General features: G+C 37.3%; 1 long non-coding RNA gene across 2 annotated transcripts; it reads left to right on the top strand.

Annotated features, from left to right (window-relative positions):
* The first annotated feature begins 1,512 nt into the window (after positions 1 to 1,512).
* On the top strand, positions 1,513 to 8,247 carry LOC141623602 (uncharacterized). Of its 2 annotated transcripts, none has more exons than XR_012533471.1 (5): positions 1,513 to 2,301; positions 3,568 to 3,708; positions 6,195 to 6,817; positions 7,563 to 7,736; positions 7,817 to 8,247. It is a non-coding gene; the product is annotated as an uncharacterized LOC141623602 (long non-coding RNA). The 2 variants fall into 2 exon arrangements; XR_012533472.1 differs by having other exon boundaries at positions 6,189 to 6,817.
* Positions 8,248 to 8,566: the final 319 nt, after the last annotated feature.

The raw sequence follows: 8,566 nt of genomic DNA, 5'->3' as shown, positions 1-8,566 counted from the left end.
CACTCGGCCGAGTAAGCGGCCACTCGATCGAGTGCGTGGTGCACTCGGTCGAGTGTCACCTGGGCAGAAGGTTCTCACTCTCAAACTCGCTTCCAAGCTTTCCTATTTTATAACATCAATGCTAATAGACGAACACTGGGCCTAAGGCCATCATTCTAGCTCCTCAAATGGACACTACAACAAGATCACAATGTACGCCATGGGCGCTTCACTCAACGATTGGGAGGCAACTTTACAAAAAACATCTATACTATCATCGATATGCCAAAATCTCACCAACTAATCTCACTCGTCATGCATGCATACTTAAATTAAACGGTTACCCTATATAACATCAATGATCAACTAGCTTAACAACACAATATACCGCTCCCCGAAAACCGACTTTCAAAGGACAACTATCAATTACCATATCAAACGTGTACACTAACTTTTAAATAGTCTCGTCATTCACTTCTTACTACGACTTTTATTAGATATGTTTCACCGTCCGATCTAATTGATCACCTCGAGTTCCATCTAGTTACCTTCTTTTCAATTCTCATCAATCCTTGAACTCAATTTACATATTCCCACGACTATGAACAACCCAAGATATCACCTCATTCTACCCTTAGGTACCTCAATTTATTTCTCATTATTCCACAATTCAAATCTCAACAATTTGTCAACTATCATTCTCACATCAGGTTCAATTATAACATCCTTCAACATGCAATCCATAAGTCCAAACCATCAACAAATACTCAACCTTGATTACACATCACTCATTATCCATAAATTACCTTGTATACTCATCTTACTCAACCCAAGACACCTTACGTAAGCTAAACCCACTTTCTTGTTCTCCCAGTTTCCGACATAAACTATCCACAAGATCACATCAATAGCTTTGAATCACAAAATAATACTTCCTTAATAGCGAAACATCACTACTTAACATAAAAGATTCCTTTCTCAAAAGTTGATTCCCTTATTCCCAATACCATCACCACCACCTTATCGAATTCAATATAGTCACTAACAACCATTTCCACAATTTAGCCCAATAGCATCCTCATTCCTCCAACAACTCTCTCTTTCACAACATCATGCACTTACCTACCTACATGGCTCGAATCCAAACAAAATGAACAAACTCACATCGATTCCAATAAAACACATGTTTCACATTCATAGCTCTCAAGGTACAATACTCATTCATCGCACGTTATTAGCACCCCTTTATCCTCGTAAACTCATCAACTCACTCTCTTTTCACATCCTCTCTGTCACAACCACGTGTGTCTATGCGTCTTCACTCATCAAAACTATACAACCCTCAAGGTAAGCAAACATTGAGACCCATATCTAAGCAAAGCACTACATTATTAACAAAGAAACAACACGATGAAATAAAGGAACTATGTTTTAAATACAAAATTTAAAATTTAATCATATACACTATGGTATATATATATATATATATATATATATATATATATATATATATATATATATATATGGGCGAGATCCCGTACGAACTTGAGTTCAGTACGAACGGTACGAACTCTTCTAAGAGACCAATCTGTCCAATAACATATCTCACCCGTACCTTCACATTCCTTCACGTTACCCACTATCCCGACTCCCTTCTCCCTTGTCTTTATCCTCCACCATCACCTCCACCACCAATCGTTGCAGCTTCCGACCATCATGAGATATGTTGGAACCTAACGATTCTACTGTTGATATCTACGCCGACGAACCCGACCAACCGCCAGCTTTATTCGTTAACTTCGCCGGCGACGAAAACGTCGACGGAGACCATTATCCAGCTCCAAATTTCGCAATAACCTCGCTGGATCAAATAAAGTTTTGAAATCTTACTCCGTTTTTGGTAGATCTAACATTTAAATCCAGTTTTATGAAGAAAGAAAGTAATTGGGGTATGGCTACGCTGTGGGGTAGTCACATGTGGGTTGCGTGGAGGGGTCAGTGCTGATATTTGTGGCGATGGTTCATAGATGAGGTTAGTGGACGACATTGCATGATGGGTCAGCTGTTACTCGTGGGTAGGGTTGGTCAGTGGTGGTGATCGTGAGGTGGTGAGTGGTGGTTGCATAATATATGATCGTAGATACACAAGCTAGTATTACAAGATACACAAAATCGACTTGTGTATCTGGAGCTGCAAGGAGCTATGGTTGGTTACCGTGGTTCGAGAGTGCTGTGATGGGCAAAGGAAGACAACCTGGCTGCCGTTTTTCCTAATCTTCTTCAATACGTCCAGCTCAACTATCGTCGTAAAGGATTAGCAAGGTTTGTATTTGGCTCATTTTATATAATGTTGGTTTGTTGCCTAGAATTAGAAAATGGTAGGTATAGTTCTCAAGTTGGCAGCCAGTCAGACGGTGACTGTTTTTCTTACACAGAAAATATCTAGTTTTGAACAATAGAATTGTGAAGAGGTTTCTCAATGTTCTGCTGTTTTAAATATGTGGTTTAATGATGTCTGCAAGTTAACTTCTTTCAATCATAAATTAGATGGTCCAACTCTATTGTACAACCATGCCTAACAATCAATTATCAATATATGTACTTCCTCCGTCCCAAGCATTTGTTTATCTTTTATTAAAATAACCCGATTAAATAAATGATTGAGGCTGAACGAGTATTATTCTGGAACATAGATGGAGTATAATTTAGTAGAAGTAGAGTAACAAATTATTGAAATCAATTACAATGCTGAATTTGCATTATTAAACTTGGCCGAGCTATAATACTGATTGTTCACAAATAATAAAAGAATAGAATAAATGATTGAGACGGATGAAGTAATAGTTACTCGGGAATAGAGGAAAATATGACGCATTAAACACAGAATTTAAAATTGTTCAAGGATAGCCTGTTTGAGGAATGAATCAAAGTCTACTCTGTTTGGTAAGTAGATAGTCAACTGTTGTGGAAAAAATATCTAATAAAAAAGCGCTCATAACAATAATGATTAATCAAAGTAAATGAGTGAAAGGAGGTGAAGAAAAGATACAAAGATTAGATTTGAGTGATGGCGAATTATTGGAAAAAGTCGAAATTATCTAGAAATTTTTTAATAAATTTGTATTAAGAGTCTTAGCAACGTGGGGCATGCCTTCTTTCTCCAATGCTTTTGTGCATTCACGTACTTATGGCATTACGACCTTCATATCAAAGGGTAGAACGAGAGACGGCTAGATAGGGACAATCGTCACTCTTGACATTGTAAAATCTTTTCACAATGCTTTATTATTAAAACCGTTTTACAAGAGACTTAATAATAAAATATGACAGTTTTAGTTAACTTTTTCTTTTGCTATCTTAATGCATTACATGGGTATATTGTAACTCTGATAATTTCATTCATATTTTTTATTTTTCTAACTTTGAATCCTAGCTCGTTCTGAATTTTTCACATGTAATCCTTATTTCTTTACACTGCTATGTTTTCTTTTATCTATTTTTTTAGTATGTTACATTTATTTATCTTACAGAGCAATATCTGCCTACCATTCTCGTTTGTTCTTAAACATTGTCAATCGTAATATGCAGCTGAAATTGAGGAGGTGATAAACCTTTCTGAATCTTGTACTATCTTGGACCGCTAGGACTCTAGGAGGATCTCCAAAGGAAGAAAGAAAACCTTCGGGAAACTGTTGAGCATTTTAATAATTCTATATCTTTTAGTTAGTGGTAAGCTCTCTCTTTTCACCATTCTTTTAAGAATTATATATCTTTTTTTCCCTGGTATATTTGTTTAGGGACTAGAATGAAATGAAACTTGTTTTATTTATCAAAGTTGAAATCCACATGTCGATGTAATGTGACATTAGTAAAGTTAAATAGTGTCACCAGATACTAAGTTTCAGTATTACCTCCTCGAATGATGATCATACAAGCCCCATAAATAGAAAGGTAACATAAAATGCAAGTGAATATGATAACTAAAAAATGAGTAGCACTCATAAAGTTAAATTATTTTATCCATATGATAACTAAAAAATGTGTACAAATTGTAAAGCGAGATGCTCAAGTATGACGTATTTTTATTCTTTTTAAGTAAATCTGCAATTTTGAATTTGATTTGTTTCAAACCAGGATACGAGTCATGCCATTTTGACGATGGTTGTACTCATGACGTTTTGATGCTGATGATATGGTTATAATCGTGTTGTTTTCATAGCTAAACATGTGCATACTTAACGGAGTGTATCTAGATAATTAGAATGTATCTAGCAAGTTAGAGAAGTGTATATAGAAACTTAAACATGTGTATCTAGATAATTAGAGATATTTATCTACCAAATTAGAGAAGTGTATGTAGCTAGCTAGAGGTATGTATCTACCAACTTAACGGAGTGTATCTAGCTAGCTAGAGGTATGTATCTACTAATTTAAAGGAGTGTATCTAGCTAGCTAGAGGTATGTATCTAACATGCTAAAAGTTTGTATCTAGCAACTCAACGAGGGTGACGGGTATCCTAAATTTAGGACGGGAAAGAATTTAGGATTGGATTAGGCGGTCCGCTACGCGGAGCCGCTGAATTAAACCTTAAACCCTTTCCCTTATTATCGAATGGGAGGGCAAAAAAAAACTAAACCTTAAAAAGATAGGTTGAGCAATTTTCGAGGTGGATGGTGGTGGTGGTGCTAGCAGTAGGTGTGGTGGTGGTGGTGGCCAGGTGCTGGTTTTGGTTGATCTTTAAATCTTGGATGCCCAAAATACCAGCCCGGATACACATGGTTTTACTAGTGGATACGCAAATCTATACGGTATAAATTTGTGTATCTAGTGTTAATACCATGTGTATGCGGTAGTAATACTATGTGTATTTTTTGTATCTAGTACTTTTTAAGACGACTTCCAATGGTTTATTTCTCGCCCTGTATTAGACGGACTCTATGTTACTCCGACTCGGCTTGAAGGGTCGGACACGGGTGCGTATCCAAGTGTCAGACACGGCTATTTTATGAAAAATTGTCAAGCTTTTGGTCCAAAATGAAGTGTCCGAGTGTCAGTCCAACGTCCAAGGATCGAGTGTCGGACACGGGTACGTAAGCTCATATGAAGTATCGAAATAACATAGGACGGACTATGGTGAAAGGATTACAAAGAAGATAAAGAAAGATATGAATTAATGTCTATGGAAATTTGGTTACAAGCAGTAGTCCCCTGAGTTTGTCTATTTTATGGTATGATTTTGTTACTAGTTTAACCCACTGTTGTCGTTTACTATTCATTTCAAACGGGGAGAAACGGCCTAGTATGATCGGTGTTGTTGAAAAGCTTTGGCTAATACAAGATCAGCTGAACAACAGAAGTGCATTCAAAGTTTAATACTCGTATAGTCGTATGGCTAAATGTTGAGAAAGAGAGACTAGAATAAGTGTCTAGAGAAGTATGCTTTTCTGATAACTGTAAGCAAATTAGAGAGGTGTATCTACTTGAGAGAAAATCTCGTACCTATATGAAAGTTCATTTTATACCTACCATTGATATTTGGTGTTGCCTCTTGTACTTGTCATTCATGATGTGTTTTGGCTATGGATTCTGTAAAAAAATTCTTTTTTTTGACAGTTTTGTATAAAAGTTCTAAGTATGAATTTTGAGTTTATCTACCCCTCTGCACTAATTTTTTTGGGAGTAGGCTGTCTTAATTACTCCTTTGAAAGAGGAGGATAATTTGCATTTAATTAAATTACCGTGTCTTTTAAACGTCTATATTAGTTAGATTCGGTTAGAACTTAGAAGTGTCTGACATGGTGTGTGTCCATACTGTCTCAACGATCTTATAGAAGAGTTACTGCCTTGAGGGACTAGGGATAATGAAATGTGAAGTTGTTGGTGGTGGTAAACTGATGTCGAGGTCTCATTCGAACTGCTTACCTTAGAAGAGGCTGAGCCCATGGAGGCCAGTTGGGTTGACCCGCAGCTCCTTTGTGCCGAGAAAAGTGAGGCCGTTGAAGGCAAAGTTGGGCCATTTGGGTTTTTGGTTTTGGCGTCTCAAAAATTGACAGAACAAACTGCTATTTTCTTCAGGGTGTTCAATAATGATAGTAGTAGATATGTAGTCTTGATGTGTACAGATTTAAGCTGGTAACACCTTTTGTTTTCACCTTCTTGATCATTTCGAACTATTTTCTGTTTTTTCATTGTTTAAGTTCTTCAATAGTGGCAGATCTTCCCTAAGAAAAGAGGTGGACAAGACGAGTTTTGGAGCTTCAATATTGGCAGATCTTCCCTCAGAAAAGAGATCCCGTACGAACTAGAGTTCAGTACGAACCGTACAAACTAACTCAAAAACCCGTCTATCAGTTAAAAACCAACCCCACTACTCTCTCATCCTATATCTTCATATACTGACTTCTGTTGCCGCCAGGGAATCCCAACGACGACGACGGACCGATCACTGCTCAGATTCAGCCCACTGTCAGCGACCGGCGGCAACCTCCTTGAACCACCAGTCACCTAACGACCCACTTTCTTCTAATACTTTCTTATCCCCATCCACCACCACCTGACGACAGCCACCATAGCCTGATGCCGGCATCACCCTCGACCAACCAAACGTCGGAGAAGCGACGGCCAACTGCGTCACTACTCTTGTCGGCAACCATTGGATAAGATCAATTGTGATTTTAACTATAGATCTGCTGGAAACGAAGTAAAAAATCGCGACAAAGTTGTAATTATGGCCTAAACATCTGGAATTGGAAATGATGGGGCAAAAGCAGAGCAGCAGATGAAGGGGCAAAAGCAGCAAACCGGAGGTGATTTGGCGACTCCTGATTCGGTTTCTAGGTATTTTTTTAGACTTTTACGGTTTCATTGTGAATCTGTGGTTTGGGAAATGTAGGTTTTTTACTAGAATAATTGTAGTTTGTGGTTGTTTTTATGTTTTGTTGGTATTCGTCATTTATTCGAGCTGAAATTAAATAGATTATCTCGGTTAGGTAGTTTAGTTTGATGGCTACTAACTCAAAGTTTAAGTTTGTTTGTTTATTCTACCAAATCATGTGAAGTTGGATTGCGAAAACATGTCCTACATGAAGTGTGATTGGTTGTCGGATGTGGATAGTATATTGATGTTCTAAAGGTGAACTTATTTGTGGTGGGTGTTTTGCATTGACAATAGTCTATCAAGTGCGAATGCTCGGCAAAAGCCGACCATGTATCAAGATTCCAATGGGGTGGATACATGAAGTATCGTTACTAGATACATGTATGAATAATACTAGATACATGTATGATTTATGTATCTCACAATACTGATATGTGTCTCTAGACTAAGTAATATGTGTATCTAGGTAATGCAGGCTTCGAATCAAGCACATTTCATTTTCAGATTGTCAAAATAGTCAGATTGTCAAAATAGTTAGCTGCAATACATTTTTGTGCACGATGTCATGATTAACGAGACCTGTGCTGTTCATTTTTGAGTAGTGATTCGACCTTGATGTATAAATGACAGCTTTCTCTGGTAGTATTGTGCTGTAAATTATGAGATCGTTCCTGAACTTAATCTTAATTGCATTTTCGCCTGCAGAACAAGGTCGCTCCTCAAGTTACTCACTGAAGAACTAGAAGTAGAGGGGCTGAAGGCTATGAGATTACGAAAACTAATTATTGCAGAGTGCATGATCTATATACACCACACCTCGAGCAAATGACCGAGACTCATGCCAAGGATTAGTTTAATGCGGTTGAGTATGATGCAATGGTGAGTCCTGTAATACTGACTAAAGGTGTGTATCTAGTAATGTGAGTGTTTGATGGATTAAAAGAATGCTTTGATTGCAGGAATGACAGTTGAATGTTTCACTGTAATTGCTAGCATCATTGGTGAAAGCGATTGATCGGATGGTTGATTTTTGATTTTTGAAAGATTGCTAAGATTGACTACACTGTCAGTACTGCAGCTGGTTTTTCAGTTGGTCTGCTTGAAAGAACATTAGAATTAGCCTAATGTTTCGGATGAAATTCGGATTGAAGAGGGTGTAAGGCTGTAAGCTATGAACTGTGTTAAATTGCAGGTGTTCAGGTTATTGATGGTATTAAGAAAGCTAGAAACATGAGATGATTAATACTTCTAATAGAAATACATGATAATTTGTTATCAGTTTTTAGTAAGATCCATCTTTGTGAGAAATGTTTGTGATAGATTTATGAAGATGAGATAATTTGTACCGAGGTACTCAGATTAAGTTTCTGTGTATCCCGTGTTTCAATGAATGAGCGGTTTCTTTGCACTCAAAATTATTCATGTTTTAAATGAAGTGAATAGAGTATCCTCTATCAAGATAAAGAAAGACATGTATCTAACAATTTAAAGGTGTGTATCTAGTAAGGTGAAGACATGTATCTAACAATTTAAAGTGTGTATCTAGCTTGCCAGAGATGTGTATTTAGAAAGGTAAAGAAGTGTATCTAGGAAGGTAAACAAGTGTATCTACCTTGCTAGAGATGTGTATCTAGCAAGGTAAATGTATGTATCTAGCAAGGTAAAGAGGTGCAACTAGCTTGCAAGGTGAAGGTCGACCAACAATTGTG

This window comes from Silene latifolia, chromosome X, assembly GCF_048544455.1.
Source record: "Silene latifolia isolate original U9 population chromosome X, ASM4854445v1, whole genome shotgun sequence".
NCBI lineage: Eukaryota > Viridiplantae > Streptophyta > Magnoliopsida > Caryophyllales > Caryophyllaceae > Silene > Silene latifolia.
The sequence above is the reverse complement of the archived record's forward strand: the minus strand, read 5'-3'. Positions and strand labels throughout refer to the sequence as shown.